This window comes from Danio rerio, chromosome 4, assembly GCF_052040795.2.
Source record: "Danio rerio strain M-AB ecotype USA chromosome 4, GRCz13ab, whole genome shotgun sequence".
Classification (NCBI taxonomy): Eukaryota; Metazoa; Chordata; class Actinopteri; order Cypriniformes; family Danionidae; genus Danio; species Danio rerio.
In genome coordinates, this window is record NC_141024.2 from 35,652,193 (window position 1) to 35,671,995 (window position 19,803).

The 19,803-nt window shown below is 39.3% G+C and overlaps 1 protein-coding gene and 6 non-coding genes across 7 annotated transcripts in view; 6 read left to right on the forward strand and 1 right to left on the reverse strand.

Annotated features, from left to right (window-relative positions):
- Positions 1–19,803, reverse strand: part of LOC147836787 (uncharacterized) — a 150,092-nt gene that overhangs the window by 104,268 nt on the left and 26,021 nt on the right. The window lies entirely within an intron of this gene.
- On the forward strand, positions 20–93 carry trnai-aau (transfer RNA isoleucine (anticodon AAU)). Its single transcript has one exon. It is a non-coding gene; the product is annotated as a tRNA-Ile (tRNA).
- Positions 1,045–1,116, forward strand: trnaq-cug (transfer RNA glutamine (anticodon CUG)). Its single transcript has one exon. It is a non-coding gene; the product is annotated as a tRNA-Gln (tRNA).
- On the forward strand, positions 1,219–1,292 carry trnai-aau (transfer RNA isoleucine (anticodon AAU)). The gene has a single exon. It is a non-coding gene; the product is annotated as a tRNA-Ile (tRNA).
- On the forward strand, positions 2,244–2,315 carry trnaq-cug (transfer RNA glutamine (anticodon CUG)). The gene has a single exon. It is a non-coding gene; the product is annotated as a tRNA-Gln (tRNA).
- Positions 3,437–3,508, forward strand: trnaq-cug (transfer RNA glutamine (anticodon CUG)). Its single transcript has one exon. It is a non-coding gene; the product is annotated as a tRNA-Gln (tRNA).
- trnaf-gaa (transfer RNA phenylalanine (anticodon GAA)) lies at positions 3,773–3,845 on the forward strand. Its single transcript has one exon. It is a non-coding gene; the product is annotated as a tRNA-Phe (tRNA).

The following is a 19,803-nucleotide window of genomic DNA, read 5'->3' on the forward strand; positions in this document are numbered from 1 at the left end:
AGCAAACATGGCAGAAAGTGGCCGGTTAGCTCAGCTGGTTAGAGCGTGGTGCTAATAACGCCAAGGTCGCGGGTTCGATCCCCGTACTGGCCAAAGTTTTACCCTTTAAGGCCTCAGAGGCATTTCAGGATTCTGCTTAGTCTCACAGACACGAATGCTGCAGGATTCTTGTGAAAAGGCAGCTGAAATTGTTCAGTTGGGAGAGCGTTAAACTGAAGATCTAAAGGTCCCTGGTTCGATCCTGGGATTCGGCAAAACAGTGATGTTGTTCTATTTTGTGCACAAGGGTCAGGTGACTGAAAGTCACCCAAAAAGCCTAGCTGCTTCACCCTTAAGTCCACCTGCTTCCACTTGACCAAAACACTATCTTCCTCCCAGATGGTCACGTTGCTTCTGGCAATGATTCCAATGGCCTGATCGACAGCACTCTATAATGCTATGTATTTAGCGCTTTGATGTCCCACTGCGGACACGCTGCTGAATAAAAGAAAACTGTGACTTGATAGGGCTTCTGAAGGGTTGCAATGATATGTACTACACAGAAACCGGCAAAGCTGACGTAAGTAGTTTCGCTTTAAACCCTCAAGGTGCCACCAGCTTTGCAATAAAAGCCAATGTAAAAAGGCATGAAAACAGAGGTGGAGAATGCAGTCATTGTTCCCGCTACCTCTCCCATGCAAAGCGAGCGCTTAACCATGAGCTAATTTCCCTCAAAGCAATCAATAATTGGCGATTTTCGACGTGGTCAAAATAGAAAAAAAAGATCACATTTGCTCTGTGGTGGCCTCTTTGCCCTGCCTGCCGTTTAGTCATCAAAATGCCTGGAATAGTGCGCTTTTCTTTTGAAGGCCCTACCTGGTCCTGCTCCAGTAAACGTGTGAGGAGCCCTGCATGCCGAATGACGAGTTACTCAGAAATCAATGCACATTGGCACTGCCTTGTATTGACATTCTGCTACTTTCTGGCAAAGCCGTTTTCTTTTTTTTTTTTTCTTTTTTACATTATTTTCTCTTTGGCCCGGGCAGCACCAAGCAGGAGACTTGAGGTTCCATGGTGTAATGGTTAGCACTCTGGACTCTGAATCCAGCGATCCGAGTTCAAATCTCGGTGGAACCTTGTTTTTTTACCAGCACCGCACAAAAAAAGCTGGAATAGCATTCTTATCTCTTGAAGAAAATGACAGTTACTCTGAGCTTTTTAGCAAACATGGCAGAAAGTGGCCGGTTAGCTCAGCTAGTTAGAGCGTGGTGCTAATAACGCCAAGGTCGCGGGTTCGATCCCCGTACTGGCCAAAGTTTTACCCTTTAGGCCTCAGAGGCATTTCAGGATTCTGCTTAGTCTCACAGACACGAATGCTGCAGGATTCTTGTGAAAAGGCAGCTGAAATTGTTCAGTTGGGAGAGCGTTAAACTGAAGATCTAAAGGTCCCTGGTTCGATCTTGGGTTTAGGCAAAACAGTGATGTTGTTCTATTTTGTGCACAAGGGTCAGGTGACTGAAAGTCACCCAAAAAGCCTAGCTGCTTCACCCTTAAGTCCACCTGCTTCCACTTGACCAAAACACTATCTTCCTCCCAGATGGTCACGTTGCTTCTGGCGATGATTCCAATGGCCTGATCGACAGCACTCTATAATGCTATGTATTTAGCGCTTTGATGTCCCACTGCGGACACACTGCTGAATAAAAGAAAACTGTGACTTGATAGGGCTTCTGAAGGGTTGCAATGATATGTACTACACAGAAACCGGCAAAGCTGACGTAAGTAGTTTCGCTTTAAACCCTCAAGGTGCCACCAGCTTTGCAATAAAAGCCAATGTAAAAAGGCATGAAAACAGAGGTGGAGAATGCAGTCATTGTTCCCGCTACCTCTCCCATGCAAAGCGAGCACTTAACCATGAGCTAATTTCCCTCAAAGCAATCAATAATTGGCGATTTTCGATGTGGTCAAAATAGAAAAAAAAGATCACATTTGCTCTGTGGTGGCCTCTTTGCCCTGCCTGCCGTTTAGTCGTCGAAATGCCTGGAATAGTGCGCTTTTCTTTTGAAGGCCCTACCTGGTCCTGCTCCAGTAAACGTGTGAGGAGCCCTGCATGCCGAATGACGAGTTACTCAGAAATCAATGCACATTGGCACTGCCTTGTATTGACATTCTGCTACTTTCTGGCAAGGCCGTTTTCTTTTTTTTTTGTTTTGTTTTTACATTATTTTCTCTTTGGCCCGGGCAGCACCAAGCAGGAGACTTGAGGTTCCATGGTGTAATGGTTAGCACTCTGGACTCTGAATCCAGCGATCCGAGTTCAAATCTCGATGGGACCTTGTTTTTTTACCAGCACCACACCAAAAAAGCTGGAATAGCATTCTAATCTCTTGAAGAAAATGACAGTTACTCTGAGCTTTTTAGCAAACATGGCAGAAAGTGGCCGGTTAGCTCAGCTGGTTAGAGCAAGGTGCTAATAACGCCAAGGTCGTGGGTTCGATCCCCGTACTGGCCAAAGTTTTACCCTTTAAGGCCTCAGAGGCATTTCAGGATTCTGCTTAGTCTCACAGACACGAATGCTGCAGGATTCCTGTGAAAAGGCAGCTGAAATTGTTCAGTTGGGAGAGCGTTAAACTGAAGATCTAAAGGTCCCTGGTTCGATCCTGGGATTCGGCAAAACAGTGATGTTGTTCTATTTTGTGCACAAGGGTCAGGTGACTGAAAGTCACCCAAAAAGCCTAGCTGCTTCACCCTTAAGTCCACCTGCTTCCACTTGACCAAAACACTATCTTCCTCCCAGATGGTCACGTTGCTTCTGGCGATGATTCCAATGGCCTGATCGACAGCACTCTATAATGCTATGTATTTAGCGCTTTGATGTCCCACTGCGGACACGCTGCTGAATAAAAGAAAACTGTGACTTGATAGGGCTTCTGAAGGGTTGCAATGATATGTACTACACAGAAACCGGCAAAGCTGACGTAAGTAATTTCGCTTTAAACCCTCAAGGTGCCACCAGCTTTGCAATAAAAGCCAATGTAAAAAGGCATGAAAACAGAGGTGGAGAATGCAGTCATTGTTCCCGCTACCTCTCCCATGCAAAGCGAGCGCTTAACCATGAGCTAATTTCCCTCAAAGCAATCAATAATTGGCGATTTTCGACGTGGTCAAAATAGAAAAAAAAGATCACATTTGCTCTGTGGTGGCCTCTTTGCCCTGCCTGCCGTTTAGTCATCAAAATGCCTGGAATAGTGCGCTTTTCTTTTGAAGGCCCTACCTGGTCCTGCTCCAGTAAACGTGTGAGGAGCCCTGCATGCCGAATGACGAGTTACTCAGAAATCAATGCACATTGGCACTGCCTTGTATTGACATTCTGCTACTTTCTGGCAAGGCCGTTTTCTTTTTTTTTTTTTTACATTATTTTCTCTTTGGCCCGGGCAGCACCAAGCAGGAGACTTGAGGTTCCATGGTGTAATGGTTAGCACTCTGGACTCTGAATCCAGCGATCCGAGTTCAAATCTCGGTGGAACCTTGTTTTTTTACCAGCACCGCACAAAAAAAGCTGGAATAGCATTCTTATCTCTTGAAGAAAATGGCAGTTACTCTGAGCTTTTTAGCAAACATGGCAGAAAGTGGCCGGTTAGCTCAGCTGGTTAGAGCGCGGTGCTAATAACGCCAAGGTCGCGGGTTCTATCCCCGTGCTGGACAAACTTTTACCCTTTAAGGCCTCAGAGGCATTTCAGGATTCTGCTTAGCCTCACAGACACGAATGCTGCAGGATTCTTGTGAAAAGGCAGCCGAAATTGCTCAGTTGGGAGAGCGTTAAACTGAAGTTCTAAAGGTCCCTGGTTCGATCCTGGGTTTCGGCAAAACAGTGATGTTATTCTATTTTGTGCACAAGGGTCAGGTGACTGAAAGTCACCCAAAAAGCCTAGCTGCTTCACCCTTAAGTCCACCTGCTTCCACTTGACCAAAACACTATCTTCCTCCCAGATGGTCACGTTGCTTCTGGCGATGATTCCAATGGCCTGATCGACAGCACTCTATAATGCTATGTATTTAGCGCTTTGATGTCCCACTGCGGACACGCTGCTGAATAAAAGAAAACTGTGACTTGATAGGGCTTCTGAAGGGTTGCAATGATATGTACTGCACAGAAACCGGCAAAGCTGACGTAAGTAGTTTCGCTTTAAACCCTCAAGGTGCCACCAGCTTTGCAATAAAAGCCAATGTAAAAAGGCATGAAAACAGAGGTGGAGAATGCAGTCATTGTTCCCGCTACCTCTTCCATGCAAAGCGAGCGCTTAACCATGAGCTAATTCCCCTCAAAGCAATCAATAATTGGCGATTTTCGACGTGGTCAAAATAGAAAAAAAAGATCACATTTGCTCTGTGGTGGCCTCTTTGCCCTGCCTGCCGTTTAGTCGTCAAAATGCCTGGAATAGTGCGCTTTTCTTTTGAAGGCCCTACCTGGTCCTGCTCCAGTAAACGTGTGAGGAGCCCTGCATGCCGAATGACAAGTTACTCAGAAATCAATGCACATTGGCACTGCCTTGTATTGACATTCTGCTACTTTCTGGCAAGGCCGTTTTCTTTTTTACATTATTTTCTCTTTAGCCCGAGCAGCACCAAGTAAAAGACTTGAGGTTCCATGGTGTAATGGTTAGCACTCTGGACTCTAAATCCAGCGATCCGAGTTCAAATCTTGGTGGGACGTTGTTTTTTTACCAGCACCGCACAAAAAAAGCTGGAATAGCATTCTTATCTCTTGAAGAAAATGACAGTTACTCTGAGCTTTTGAGCAAACATGGCAGAAAGTGGCCGGTTAGCTCAGCTGGTTAGAGCGAAGTGCTAATAATGCCAAGGGCGCGGGTTCGATCCCCGTACTGGCCAAACTTTTCCCCTATAAGGCCTCAGAGGCATTTCAGGATTCTGCTTAGTCTCACAGACATGAATGCTGCAGGATACTTGTCAAAAGGCAGTCGAAATAGCTCAGTTGGGAGAGTGTTAGACTGAAGATCTAAAGGTCCCTGGTTCGATCCCGGGGTTGTAAAACAGTGCTGTTGTTCTATTTTGTGCACAAGGGGTAGGTGACTGAAGGCCCTACCTGGTCCTGCTCCAGTAAACGTGTGAGAAGCCCTGCATGCCGAATGACGAGTTACTCAGAAATCAATGCACATTGCCACCGCCTTGTATTGACATTCTGCTACTTTCTGGCAAGGCCGTTTTATAATTTTTTTTTTTTTAATATGTTTTTTCTTTAGCCTGGGCAGCACCAACTGGAAGACTTTTATTAAGCTTGGCAGTAAGTGGCCGGTTAGCTCATACTGCCACCTGTAAGTCGTGGTTATTCTTGGTCACACCGGCCAATCACTTTGTGAGCTGGAACCAAGATTCACCCTATCCTTGGTTAAGGCAGCCAATCGTGTTCTGAGTTACAATGAACGCTATGGCCAATCAGAGCCCTTATACCATCCATGATTTGTACTGTAATAAAAGATTTCATTGCGGATTAATTCGGAAACCAATTGCAAAGTAAGTATTTTTTTAACAAGGTGGTTTAAATGAATAACCATTACAGTAACGTTAATTACTACAACATAATTATTATATGATTGTTATAGATGTTTTATAACGTTATTTGGTAAGATTAATGTTAGCCGACCAAGCAAACTGTACAGTTTTATTACAAACATTTTAATGCAGTTATTAATTAATTAATATGGATCATGCATGATTGCATCACTAATAATAAACCAACAATATAAGGGTCACACATCAATCCATTACTAATAATGATGTTATTATTATTAATGATGGATTAAATTGTGACCCTTATATTATTGGTTTATTATTAGTGATGCAATCATGCGTGATCCATATTGTTTTATGCTTTATGATTAGTGATGTATTATGCGTGAGCATTATTAGATTAGTTTATGATTAGTGATGTAGTGATATGTGAGCGTCATTATACTATTTGTTTATAATTAATGACTGATGAATTGAGCCTTATATTTATTATTAGTGAAGTGATTCATTAATGTGTGAGAATAATGCATGGGCATTATTGTAACTATGGTAGTAAATGACAATATAAAGTTAAGTAATGTATAATAACTGCATTAAAATGTTTGTAGTAAAACTGTACAGTGTGCTTGGTCGGCTAACATTAATCTTAACAAACAACGTCATATAACATCTATAACAATCATATAATAATTGTGTTGTTGTAATTAATGTTACTGTAATGGTTATTCATTTAAACCAACTTGTTATAAAAATACTTACTTTGTAATTGTTGTCCGAATTAATCCACAACGAAATCTGTTAATACAGTACAAATCATGAATGTTATAAGGGCTCTGATTGGCCATAGCGTTCATTGTAACTTGGAACATGATTGGCTGCCGTAACCAAGAATAGGGTGAATCTTGGTTCCAGCTCGGGACAAGATTGGCCAGCGTAACCAAGAATTTTAAAAAATCTTGGTTCTAACTCGGACCGTGATTGGCCGGTGTAACCAAGAATAACCACGAATTACAGGTGGCAGTATGCGCCACTGGCCCAGTCTGCGTCAGCAGTGCTCATTAGCATGCTGCTTGGAAAGAGGACAAGGCTCGGTCAACATGCAGTTCCTTCAACGCTTGCTGTGCTTTCTTGTCATGGCAAGTTGTGGTGTCGATAGGATGCTCTAACACAGAGCATGTGACAGTCCCTCCCAAGAAGAACTGTGATCCAGGCTCTGAGACTTTCTCTTCTCCAGGAGGAGGTTGCAAATGTTATTAAATAGTTATTTTTGTCAGAGCAGCTGCAGCACACCTGGGTGGAAGCCCACAGCTAGGCTTGATGGTCTAGCCTGGTGGTCTAGTAATTAGGATTCAGCGCTCTCACCGCCGTGGCCCGAGTTCGATTCCTGGTCAGGGAACTTCCTTTTCACCTCCATGGTGAACTTCGAGCAGTGGTGCCGATGATATCTTCGCAAAGGCAAGAAAGCGGCTCTGAGCACAAAATACATCCTTTGAGCTGGAATCAAACCTGCGACCTAAGAATTGGCCCTACAGTCCTACACTCTACCAACTGAGCTATCGAAGTCTTACATAGCAGTTCCACAACCACACCCTATAAGGTAGCTGCAGTCCGACCGCTGGCCAAAAAGGACAGGAGCAAAAGTACTTAAGCCTTCCCATACCGGGAGTCGAACCCGGGTCACCTGGGTGAAAATCAGGAATCCTGACTGCTAGACCATATGGAAATTGCCACTTTTAAAACCCAGTCTTGGCACAAACTCCAGTTCTTTCTGATCGCTGGCACGTCCCTGCTCCGCTTGAACAAGTGCCACTCATACACTTACGCATTCTCTCATACACAGTTTCTTGGTTTCCACAACCGAGAAACTTCTGATCCATAGTCATAAGCGCTATCCTTTGTGCCACTCTGTTCAGCACTTTGTTAGCACATTGCTTGAAGCAAAGACAAGGCTCTGTCAACCCGGAGTTCCTTCACCACACATTCTGCTTTGTTTTTTTATGGCAAGAGGTTGTGTGGATGGGATGTTCTTACAGGATTCCTGACAGTCCCTCCATGGAAGACCTGAGATCCAGGGTCGGAGACTCTCTCCTCTCCAAGAGGAGGTTAAAAGTATTTTGTGTCTCTGTGTCAGAGCACTTAGGTGATGCTGCAGCTCAGAGACCTACAAGTGGAGGAGATTACACTGCAAGTTGGCTGGATGACCTCTAAGGGGTCGGCAGTTATGCCACACGTAGGCTGGGTTTGCGATTGATGTAGCTGTAGTAGACATTCATAAAAATAAAAAAAATTAAAACTGGTTACTCTGAGGTTTTGTTTAGGGTTGGAGTAGGTGTAAAATTGAATAAAACATAGCGGGTTACTGTGAGGTTGGGCCTAGGGCTGGGGTAGGTGTGATTTTAATAAACTGCGATAGGTTGTATTCTGTGCCATGTACGAGACATTGAATCAATGAAACCCACATAAAGGTTTGTTACCGTGAGGTTGGATTAAGAGTTGGGGTACACTGTAAAAAATTGCTGTTAAAAAACGGTCAGATTCTACGGTAAAATAATGTTTTTTCACTAAAACAGTAATATTCTGTTAAAAACAGTGCTTTCTGGGTAACATTTTTGTTTTCGAGACAGTAACCAACAGCAGAAAACTGTGAGCTAACAGAGTTCAGATTCGATGTTTTAAAGTCTGTGTTTGAAATCACACTTTGTGTCCTTGTTCACTATTTCATACACTAGTTCACTAATATAGTTCACCTGACAGAGTTAATGAACACTAATGAGTGAATTCAGACACTGCTGAACACCTGCTGTTAATAATTACAATTACTGAAGAAAATAAACAAGAAACACAAACAGTGACTTGAGTTACAACATTAAATAAAATCAAATAAAATAAAACAGCTTCAGTCTCAGCAGAGGATCATTAAACAACTCCACAAACAACAGCAGACACACTTATTACTGACTGATTTGACGTCCATACAATTCTAATTGAGATCCAACAGAAATTAAGGTGTTTTTTGTGTCACCGTAATGGAGTGAGGGGCTGATTTAGTTGGGTTCTTCACCCTTGAACTCATTTAAGAAGACTTTTTAACTGCTGTAATACAGAATTTACAAAATGTTTGTACTATAGCAATAAAGTTGGGAAGTCAATAAATAGAGAAATCTAAGCATATATATAAATATATATAAGCATGCTTCTAAGCATATATAGCACATTACTTCATAAACTCATTCAGCAGTTGACCAAGTTGAGGCAGTTGCTTTCAGTGAGCAAAATGAGTTCACTTGAGTATTGTGTAAATCAATGTAGTCCATGTATTTTTACAGCAACATACTGTAAAATAACAGTACATTGCTGGCAACTGCAGCTGCCAGTATTTTACTGTTTTTTAACAGGACAATTTTTAACAGTGTACTTAAATGGAGGATTATAAAATTAGCCAGCGTAGTGAAGAGGTAGTATGTCGTTGAGCAATTAAGAGAAACACCTAGACAAGGTCATATGGAATCTGTTTTAGAAATTTTATTTAAGCTAAATTTTATCTGAGTTATAAACATAGATGTGACTAATTTAATTTGAATACAATTTTACAAGAAAGCAACAAACAAAGGAAGATTGTGTTTAATTTATGATTTAGAAGCAATTAAGGAGAATAGATTTTAAAGCTGAGGTTAATAGTGTATGCAGAAATATGGTCATACTGATGAAAAAATGTAAAGTGATTGATTTTTGAATCATCAGAGAGAGTGGTGTTGATTAAGCATGTTGATGAAATTTTACTTGCAGAAAAAGAATAGACACCTAATTGATTAAAATGAAATAGGTGTTATGACATTTCCATGGAAATAGATTTAAAGGAAGTAAAAATTATAGGTGATTAGATGACACACCTCAATATTAGGAAAAGTCAGATCACTAAATAAATAAGCCATTTCAAATAACTGTAAACTGGTGAATGTATAACACATGGTAATTAGACTAATATGAATTATAGACTTTAATTATATTTAGAGATATCAGAAACTGCAAGAGAAGAATGAGGGTGAGGTTATAATTGATTATCTAGATAAGGGAGAACAGGTGAATAAAAATATATCTGCTAGTCATGATTAACAGCTATAATGAATGGCTGGAGGAGTGGCCAGCAAGCAAGGAGGACAGTCAGACAGTAATGAAGTGTTTAATGAAAGACGATTTAGAAACAAATACATGTTGAGTAAGAATTAGATTGGATAATGATAAACACTGAAATAATGAATATTTGAAATTGCAGCAAGTAATGGGCCGGAAGCATGAATTTAGGGATGATGTAAGACTAATAATTACAGGGAAAGGTAGAGAAAATTGATACAAATTTAAACACAATTGGCAAAATTCTGTGCACAGACCAAACTGAATTGGATAAAAATCATGTTGAGGGGTATTAGTTTGTTATGGAACAAAACAATGGAATTAATGACTTTTGCATTGTTTACAGGACTGCAGTTTTGGGGACCTGGTGCAGCTTGGACGTGCAGTAGCTTACTTATGTAGAGATTAGAATATGACAAATTAACAACTTTACTTCAGACTTTTCTTTTTTTTTTTTTTTTTTTTTTTTTTTTTTTTTTATTGGAAGAATATGTACAATTACAGAATGTTTGCAAATATATAAAAAAAGATCCTCCACATTTTACTTATGCAAAAAATAAATAAAAAAAATTTAAAAGAAATTATAACAAAAAATTTCCTTCTATAATTATTGGGTACAAGTGATTATATTACAACTACATGTCCGTATGTATATATACACACACATACACATATATACACACACACATACAATTTTCCCCCTTGGTCTACTAACACAATTTACAGAGTCTACATATGAATATGTAAACCATTATCTGAATTGACGGAGGAAAAAACTTATCATTACAGAAGGAAAAAACGAACAAAATATATATGCACTCAAACAAAATAGATCACAGTATGCAAACGAAAATAATACCCTATAATACCCCCCCACCCCCACCCCCCGTCAGTTTCCGTCTGTAGTGCACACCCTTAAGAAAGATTACTGAAAATGGGAGCTGCCATATGATTTAACAATATCCCCATCAAACAACTGTTCCATTTCTCCCTTCCAAGTACCTTATGAAAGGTTCCCATATTTTTAAAAAATTAGGCTTTTTATTCTGTAAATGGTACCGTATTCTTTCTAAATGGAGTGTGTTTGTGAGTTCACTGAGCCATAATTTGAAAGAGGGAGGAAGTTTATTTTTCCAGAATGTCAGAATAAGTTTTTTGGCTGTTAAAAGGCCATAAGAAATTATTTGTTGCTGAGACTTGGACAATCCAAGCTCGTGCTTTGAAACCCCAAACACAATTAAAAATTCATCTGGATCAATAGTTTGCCCTGTGATTTCAGAAAAAACTTTAAATATTTTGCACCAAAAGTCCTGTAAGCTAGAACATAAGGCATAACTATGAAGCAGCGATGCGTCAGATATTTTGCATTTGTCACATTTTGGAGAGATGCTTTGAAAAATTTTAGAAAGCTTTGTTTTTGAGTAGTGCAATCTATGTAGAATTTTGAATTGGATAAGTTGGTGTCTGGAGTTTATGGAGCAGTTATGTATTTCTTCCAGACACTCTGTCCATGTTTTATTAGGAATCTCTGATCCTAGCTCGTCTTCCCAAAGTTTTTTGATCGTGGATGTTGTGGGCGATTGGTGCGTTTGAAGGGTGTTATATATGCGGGAAATCATTTTCTCCATACCAAAATGGTCCTTCAGACAAATGTCAAGACAGGAAGGATTGATTGTTGTGGATTTCAAGTAAGAGTGTACATAGTTCCTGACTTGCAAGAACCTAAAAAAATTACTTCTGTGAAGCTTATATTTTTCTTGGATTTCTTGAAAGGTGGCGAAAGCACCATTCTGGTAAAGATCACTAACTGTGTAAATTCCTGCATCTTTCCATTGTGAAAACCCTTTATCTAGTGTAGAAGGTATAAAGGAGGGGTTACCGGCTATTGGCATTGATAAAGATAGTGGTTCCACCTTAAAATGAGATTGGATTTGTCTCCAGGTGCGAATAACACTGTTAATAACAGGGTTGTTTCTATAAATTTCTTTTTTAGATCTTATTGGTGAAAGAATGACAGCACCAAGATCGTAAGGGGTACATTCATCCTGTTCTATCCCGAGCCAATCCAGCTGTCTAGAGTTATCATGTAGTATTATTGATATAACTCTGAGATTAGCTGCCCAGTAATAACAGCGGAAGTTTGGGAAGGCCAGACCCCCCACATTTCTAGCTTTGGAAAGGTGCACTTGTTTAATTCTGTGATTTTTGTAATTCCAAATAAAGGGCAAAGTAATTTTGTCAAGTTGTATAAAAAAAGATTTAGGGATAAACACTGGTATGTTTTGAAACAAATATAGTAGTTGTGGCAGGAAAATCATCTTAATGGCATTTATTTTACCTATTAATGAGAGGGGGAGGGTCCTCCAGAACTGAATATTTGATTTTAATTTTTCTAAGAGAGGAGTAAAGTTAGCTTCTTTTAAAAAGCTAAACTTCTTTGTCACGGTTATTCCTAAATAAGTAATTCTATCGATGGCTAATTTAAAACGAAGTGGGTAGATTTGTGAGAGGTCCTTAAGACCGACTGGCATGAGTTCACTTTTATTTAAATTAATTTTATAACCTGAGAATGAGCCAAATTCTTCAATAACTTTTAGTAAAGTTGGAATACTATTTGCAGGTTTTGTTACATATAAAAGAACATCATCAGCATACAATGAGATTTTGTTCGTTGTGTTTTTAGTGTTAAGTCCATAAATTCTCTCGTTCGTTCGAATTCTTTCCGCTAGGGGTTCAATGGCCAGGGCAAAAAGAAGCGGGGAGAGTGGGCAGCCTTGACGTGTACCCCTAAATAAATCAAAAGGATGCGACAAAGTTCTGTTTGTGAGTATTCGTGCCCTAGAGTTTTTATATAAAGTTTTTAGCCAAGAAATGAATCTTTCCCCCAGTTGAAATTTATGTAAAAGGGCAAATAGGTAAGGCCATTCTACCCGGTCAAAGGCCTTTTCGGCATCTAAGGACAAGATCACTAGGTCAGACCGGTCTGTTTGGGAGGAGTATAGTATATTAAACAATCGACGTAGATTGTTAAAAGAGTTACGGCCTGGGACAAAGCCAGTCTGGTCAGGTTTCACTAGTTTTCCTACCAATGTGTTCATTCTGATAGCTATTGTTTTGGCTAATATTTTTTGATCCACATTAATGAGGGATATTGGCCTATACCCCTCAACCTCTTCAGGATCTTTTCCTTTTTTAGGTATAACTGTAATTACTGCTTCATTAAATGACTGGGGTAGTTGTCCCTCCTCCAGAGCTGAGGAAAACATATCAAGCATATAAGGTGTTAACAAATTGTTTAATAATTTATATACCTCACAAGGGATTCCATCAGGGCCGGGGGCTTTACCTCCTTTAAGTGACTTTATTGTATTCTTTATTTCATCTAAAGTAAAATCTGCTTCTAGAAATTCTCTATCCTTTTGATCTAGCGTTGGTAAATTACAGCTGTTTAAGAATGTTTCTACAGCCTTGGGATCCTTGTAATCACTTGAATATAGAGATTCATAATATTGTTTAAAACGATTATTAATGTCTTTGGGGGATAATGCGTAAGTCCCAGATTTTGATTTAATTCGATGTATTGCACGGTCATTTTCAAGCTTTCGTAGCTGTCTAGATAACAATTTATGTGGCTTATCACCAAACTCAAAAAATTTTTGTCTCATAAACATTATAGAATTTGAAAGCTTTTCAGATATTAATTTGTTATAGTGATATCTCAGTTTTAATATTTCTTTATATAGATCTAAAGAAGGCGTAATAGCATTCTGCTCATCCAGTTGTTTAATTTGTTTTTCCAAATCTATTAAGGTAGCTTTGTTTTTCTTATTCTTTGCCCCTTTAAATGATATAAAACAGCCTCTTAGATATGCTTTAAAAGTGTCCCACAGAAGTGAAGGAGAGATGTTTGGTTGGTTATTAGTTTCGAAAAATATTTTAAGTTGTGTTTGTAAATACTCACAGAATTTTTCATCCTTAAGTAGATAGGGGTCTGCCCGCCACAATGGTTGAGTATTACCAATTTCTGACAATTTCAGGGCAAATGTAATTGGGCTATGATCTGAGATCAGAATATTATGATAGGTGGCCTTAAAAGTGAACGGAATTAGTTTTAAATCTACCAAAAAATAGTCTATTCGGGTGTAAACATTATGAACTTGTGAGTGGAAGGAGTAATCTCTTCCAGTTGGGTTTGCTAACCTCCACACATCATTGATATTATAATTTTTAATATATGTTTTGAGCAGTTCTCTAGATTTGGATGGGGGAGCACGCTGAGTTGACGATCTGTCTAAATATGGATCTAAAACACAATTGAAATCTCCCCCTATAATTAAATTTGTGGATGAGATATCAGTGATGCGAGAAAACACATTTTGAAAGAAGCACGGATTATCAAAATTTGGTCCATAAATGTTAACCAAGGTTATTGGTGTTGAGAATATTTCTCCTGTAACAATGATAAATCTTCCCTCCTTATCAGTAATTGTGGATCTATGTTTAAATGGAACCCCCTTTCTTATTAAGATTGCAGTACCCCTGGCCTTAGATGAAAAGGAAGAAAAAAAAGACTGACTTATCCACCTGGCTCTTAGCATCGGATGTAGATCCTTTTTAAAATGTGTCTCTTGTAGGAATATAATGTCTGTGTTCATAGATTTTAAATGACAAAGCACTTTACTACGTTTAATAGGATTATTTAAGCCCTTAACGTTCCAGGAGGCAAAATTCAGAGCTCCCACTCCCTTATCTGGCTTCATACTCAGAGCAGCTGCCATCCCATCAAGTATCTATTATTGTACCTATTTCCCCAAGTATGCACTCCCAGACGGAACCCGATTTGCCATCCCCTCCCAAAGAGAACACTTAAAATAATATAAAAAAACAAAACAAGAACATACCTGAAAATCCAGGTTTGAGTATACATCAAACAGAATTTAGTAAAATAAACTTGGTATAAGACACGCCCAACTGGCCTTAGCTGACTAACAGGAGCTTAAGTGAACAGTTCCTTTGGTTATAATAAATGTTCGTCTGCACACGCAAACAGCTCGATTTTTAAAAGTCCATAAAGCGAAGCGTATAAACCTTGTGAAAAAAGATTGCGTATATAAAGTATGTTAAAGGTAGAAAAGTACAGCGTTATCGATCAGCCTTGCACTGATTGCACAGTCTCCAAGGATGTTACGGTACGTTACCCTCACCAAAATGCCGTTCTGCGTATTCAATCGCTTTGGCAGGGTCGGTAAAGTGTTTTTCTTCTCCATTGTGTGTGACCCGTAGTTTCGCTGGGTACAGAAATCCGAAACGGACGCCTGGTTGATCTCGCAGTAAATTTTTCGCTTTGTTGAAACGGGCACGCTGTTTCAGTATGGCTGGTGGGAGGTCAGGAAATATTAGAAGCTTTTCTCCCCTGAAAGTGATGATTTTTAGCTGTGCTGCTTTTCGGATGATGTCTTGCCATTCGTGACAATAATGCATCTTGACGACAAATGCCCGGGGATATGGAGTGTTATCGGAGCGATTCCTCAGGGATCTGTGAGCACGGTCGATCAAAGGCAGAGTTTCCAGAGAGAGCGCGTTCTTCAACAGGTGCGCGATAAAGTCCGTTGTTTTGTGCCCATCCTCTTCTCCTTCTTTAACATTAAGGATTCGCAAATTTTGCCTTCTACTGCGACTTTCCAGATCCGTACATTTTTCCGTAAGCTGTGTCAAGCTGCTTGTTAACCTTTCGACCTCTTTTTGTAATTGGGAAACCGCGTCGGAAGAAAAAGTTGCGCTGTGTTCAAGTTCAGCGATTGTTTTAGCTTGCTCGCTCATAGTATCTTTCATGGTGGAGATTGAGACATCCACTTCTTTCTTTATAGCCGTCAATTCTGCTCTGATAGAGATCGAGAACTGATCGATTTTTTTGTCGATAGCCTCGACTATTTCTGACTTGAATAGTACGAAGTTTGATTGTAGCTTAGCAATCCCTTCTAGAACTGCGTTGTTAGCCTCGGTGCTAATCTCATCGCTGCGATGAACTTGTATGTCCCTCGGGGTTTCGGTCGTCTGCTCTGTATTTTTTTTATTCCTGTTTGGCATCTTAGTCGAATATATCAAACACAGCTGTGTTGCAATAAAGTATTAGATAGTTTAGCTCGCAAATATCTTAAAAGTTGTGGAGCTGTTTTCACATGCGTCTTGCACTCACATGGCGTCACCCGGAAGTCTACTTCAGACTTTTCTAAACAGGTTGCTGAAGGTGTGAGGCTGGCCGGAGTAACTTGAAAGTTAACATAGGGGTGTAAAAACGGCCTGGAGCTAGGCCCAGGCCGAAAGGGGGATAAAACACAAAAAGGGGATATCTGATATCTAATTGGAGTGTGTAAGCATGTATTGGTGTGGGAGCTGAACACGCTGCACCACCAATGCATGAGGCCAACTGTATATTAGATACAGGCCAACACAAAAAGGGGAACCGAAAACCACATTAAATTCTAAAATAGAAAGAGAAAATAAGACTGATTTACTAGCATATGACAATCTGACAGAAAGTGTGTGATTAAGTGTGTATGGATGTTTCCCAGAGATGGGTTGCAGCTGGAAGGGCATCCGCTGTGTAAAACATATGTTGGATAAGTTGGCGGTTCATTTCACTGACAGTGGGGACCCCAAATTAATAAAGGGACTAAGCTTTAAAAAAAAATTAATGAATGAATGAATTGGACAAATTAGACTGGAGAAATTTTTGAAAAATTTAATAAAACACAATCACATTTTAAAATTATTTTATTTTACACACATTAGTTTTTTGATTTTTAAAAAAAATATATTTTTATACACACATTATTTTTTTATCTTCTATGTGAAGACATTTTTAATGATTTTTTATCTTTTATTTTAAGAAATTTTTATGCTTTTTATCTTTTATTTTAATGCCTTTCTAATGCTTTTTAAATCTCTTATTTTAAGACATTTGTATGTTTTTTCATAATCTTTTATTCTAAGACATTCAATGTTTTTTTTAATCTTTTATTTTAAGAGGCTTTTTGAATCTTTTATTTTAAGACATTTTAACGATTATTTAGTTTTAAACACATCATTATGAGTTTAAGATTCTTTTATTTGAAGACAATTTTAGGATTTTTTATTTGAACACATTTTTGAAGATTATTTTAGTTTAAGCTATTGTTGTTTTTAAATATTTCATTTAAAGACATTTTAAGATTTTTATTTTCAGCCATGGTTGTTTTTGAACCTTTTATTTAAAGAGATTCTTAAGATTTTTATTTTATTTTAATCACATTGTTGTGTTTTTGATTTTGCCATTTTAAGACATTGAGAGAAAAAAATATGTTTGAATTTTGGTTTTAATAATTTGGTGACAAGTTTGAGTTAATTTAATAACATTGTTACGATTAAGCTCTGAATCTTTCATTTTAATAATTGTTTAGTTTAATCCTACTTTGAAGCTGTTTTCATCCTAAATCTCAATTGTAATTTTGGTTCGATAATGAATTTAAAATGTTGAAATTCAGTTTGAACTATTCATGGGGATTATAATTTTGTATTAGTGAATTTCTAATTCCAATCACAAGTGTTTTCACAAGTTTTGATCTTTGATCTTATTATACAGAGGGATTTTTAATTAGAGCATATCTTTATGGGTGTGAATTTTCTTTTAATCAGATTTTTGTTTTTTTTTATGTTGGAGTTTTAAAATTTTATTTACATTTTTATTATTGTGATTCTTATTCTAATTTTGGTGGGGAAGAAGAAAACAAATTACCTTTATTGATAAAGTATATAAGAATGGAAAATTTTAATTATGGGATAATTGGAAGTTAATAAGAGTATTGGGAGTATAAGCCTGAATATAGCAAGTATAATCCTTATTAAAAGAAGATATCGGAGTGACTTCAAGAGGGAAGAGACTGCACCACCGAAGAGGAGAACCAAGAGTGTGAAAATTATAAACTGAATCCAGAAAAGTTAAAGAAATTGAGTTAAAAGGGGTTTTGGGCATTATCTAACATAATGAATAAGCACTATGATGTTAATGATTATTTTGAATGAGAGGGAAAACCAAGATTTAGGAAAACGCCTGTTGTAATGACAATTGGAATTTTTTGTGGGGATTTGATTATCTGTTTTTGTCTGCTCCAGAGAGGAGCAGAAAAGGGGAATTGTTGGAGAAAAATAATTTATTTTCATTACTTTTGTGTTTTTTATTAGGAAAATGTTTAGACTAACAACAGATTAATCAATCTTTTCTATTGTATTATAAAACATCTTGACCAGACAAACTTCCTCTTTTTTACTGTGCTGCATACTTTTTAGAAGAACTGCTGACAAGTGGAAACAGCAGAATAAGAATAAATTTAGGTTTGTTCCAGAAGTCTAGACATGTCACAAGTTGTCATGATGCTTGATCAAAAGTACTGTCTTAGAATGACATGTAGTGGAATGTCCTGGGATGCCGTTGATTTTTAAGGCAATGGGATTCGCAGGACTTTTCGTCAAATCCTCGCACAACGTTAATTCATGACATTTGACAGATCCACGCCGAACGTCAAGCGACAACGTGATAGGAATGGGAGCATCTTAACATCATTGCTTCAGACTCAGGAAATGTTCTTGGAACTTCACACAGCCAGGCCTCCAGAGGAGCTATAGCTTTTTTTGCCCCGGGGAAGCATGATCCACACGGAAGGGAATAAGAAATGCTGCCCAGTCATCTAAGCGCTTCCAAGTGCCAAAAGGTAGCACTTTGCCCCCTCTGAGGCTCAAACGCACAACCTGCAGATTATTAGACTGACGCGCTGCCTACGGCGCCAACGAGGCAGACTGATGGACCTGGGCAAACTGTGAAATACCAGCTTCCATGTCACGGTGCTTCGGTGTGGATACTAGGAGACAGCCCGGGATAAGCAGAGATGTCAGGATGACCAAGCGGTCTAAGGTGCTGCGTACAGATCGCAGTCTCCCCTGGAGGCGTGGGTTCAAATCTCACTTTCGACAAACCTAATCTTTGGCTATGAGTTCAGGCTAAAGTCTTTAACTCTCTGCCACCTTGTCAGAGTGATACAGTAACACTGACAAAGCACCGCTTCAATCTCTTTGCGCCAAAGTTTATGCAGCCTAGCAGTGTCCCTGGCAGCCTTAATGGGCTCTTTAGACTGTAGGTTTAAAGGCGTTTGCGATCAAGGTATTGTCCACAAAAACTCGGAAAAGCATGTGAACAAAACAATGGACGAGGGCTTTAATGCAAGTGAACCAAAAGGGGATCAAAAGTACTGTCTTGGAATGCCATGTAGTGGAATGTCCTTGGATGCCGTTAATATCTAAGGCAATGGGATTCGCAGGACTTTTCGTCAAATCCTCGTACAACGTTAATTTATGACATTTGACAGATCCACGCCGAACGTCAAGCGACAACGTGATAGGAAAGGGAGCATCTTACCATCATTGCTTCAGACTCAGGAAATGTTCTTGGAACTTCACACCGCCAGGCCTCCAGAGGAGCTGTAGCTTTTTTTGCCCCGGGGAAGCATGATCCACACGGAAGGGAATAAAAAATGCTGCCCAGTCATCTAAGCGCTTCCAAGTGCCAAAAAGTAGCACCTTGCCCCGTGTGAGGCTCGAATTCACAACCTTCAGATTATGAGACTAACGCGCTGCCTAATGCGCCAACGAGGCAGACTATTGGACCTGGGCAAACTGTGAAAGACCAGCTTTCATGTCACGGTGCTTCGGTGTGGATGCTAGAAGACAGCTCAGGTTGAGCAGCGATGTCAGGATGGCCAAGCAGTCTAAGGCGTTGCATTCAGGTCGCAGTCTCCCCTGGAGGCGTGGGTTTGAATCCCACTTCTGACAAACCTAATCTTTAGCTACGCGTTCAGGCTAAAGTCTTTAACTCTCTGCCACCTTGTCAGAGTGATACAGTAACTCTGACAAAGCACCGCATCAATCTCTTTGCGCCAAAGTTTATGCACCCTAGCAGTGTCCCTGGCAGACTTAATGGGCTCTTTAGACTGTAGGTTTTAAGGCGTTTGCGATCAAGGTATTGTCCACAAAAACTCGGAAAAGCATGTGAACAAAACAATGGACGAGGGCTTTAATGCAAGTGAACCAAAAGGGGATCAAAAGTACTGTCTTAGAATGACATGTAGTGGAATG